We start from the raw sequence: 1108 nt of genomic DNA, 5'->3' as shown, positions 1-1108 counted from the left end.
TATATATAAAACGTTGAAGCATAGCTGAAAATGTAGAACAAGTGTAAATGAGCAGGAGAAAGCATAAAGAACACAAAAGTTGAAATGAGTGTGAAAAATGTGGAATTAGCTGAAAAAGCTAATACAGTATTATCATAAAAACAGCTAAATAGTAGCTGAACTAAATTAAACTAGCTGAAATAAGATGAAAGTAGCATAAATTGAAATTAGCAGAAATAATTTAACTAGGCTGAAAGTAGCAGAAATCACTGTGAACAACTTGAATTTATCTGAAAACAGCTGAAGTTAGATCAAATATGCTGCAAAGTTAACTGAAAAGGTAGAACAAGCTTAAATTGGCGTAAAAAAGCAGAAAAAAACACGTTTGCTCAGTTAGCCTGAAAAAAGCAGAAATGAGCACAAAACAGTGGAAATTATCTGAAAAAAAGCTGAAATTAGAAAAAAAACACGGCTGAATAGTTAAAAAGGCAGAAAGAAGCTGAAATTACCAGAAGGAAGTGGAGAGAGCAATTTTTTTTTTGTTGAATTAGGTTTAAAAAAGTTTAACTGAGTTCAACAAAAGTGGAATTAGTTGAAAAAGCTAAAATTAGCATAATAACAGCTATAGCTGAAATAGCAGAAAAAAACTTAAACTTCCATAAGCAACAAGCTGAAATCAGGTCTCTCTTGTAAATGAGTCCTCGAGGCTCAATGGGATTTACCTGTAGAAATAAAGGTTGAATGAATGTTTTGATATATGATTTGTTGAAATAGCACAAAAATTGTGCAACGATAAAGATGCCGAAAAACATACAGAAGAAGAAGTGGCTTTCAACATCAGATGATCTGTGTTTTGAACCTGTATGCTCCACACTGGTTAGTCGTCATTATCTGAATCGTTTTTATGTCTATATTCTGATTTACCTCATTTTGTATTTTGCTTTGTGTGTTACCTGTTGTTCTGTCTGTACAGCACTTTGGTTGGCCTTGTCGCTGTTTTAAGTGCTCTATAAATAAAGTATGGTATGGTAAGAATGGATCACAATAGTGTGAATGCTTCATAAACATTCACACAATCAGTATAAACTCAGAGTAAGCATTTACTGGTACTTGTAACTACCTCCTCCCT

The sequence above is a fragment of the Nematolebias whitei genome, chromosome 1 (assembly GCF_014905685.2).
Source record: "Nematolebias whitei isolate Nwh7 chromosome 1, NemWhi1, whole genome shotgun sequence".
NCBI classification, from domain to species: domain Eukaryota; kingdom Metazoa; phylum Chordata; class Actinopteri; order Cyprinodontiformes; family Rivulidae; genus Nematolebias; species Nematolebias whitei.
The sequence above is the reverse complement of the archived record's forward strand: the minus strand, read 5'-3'. Positions refer to the sequence as shown.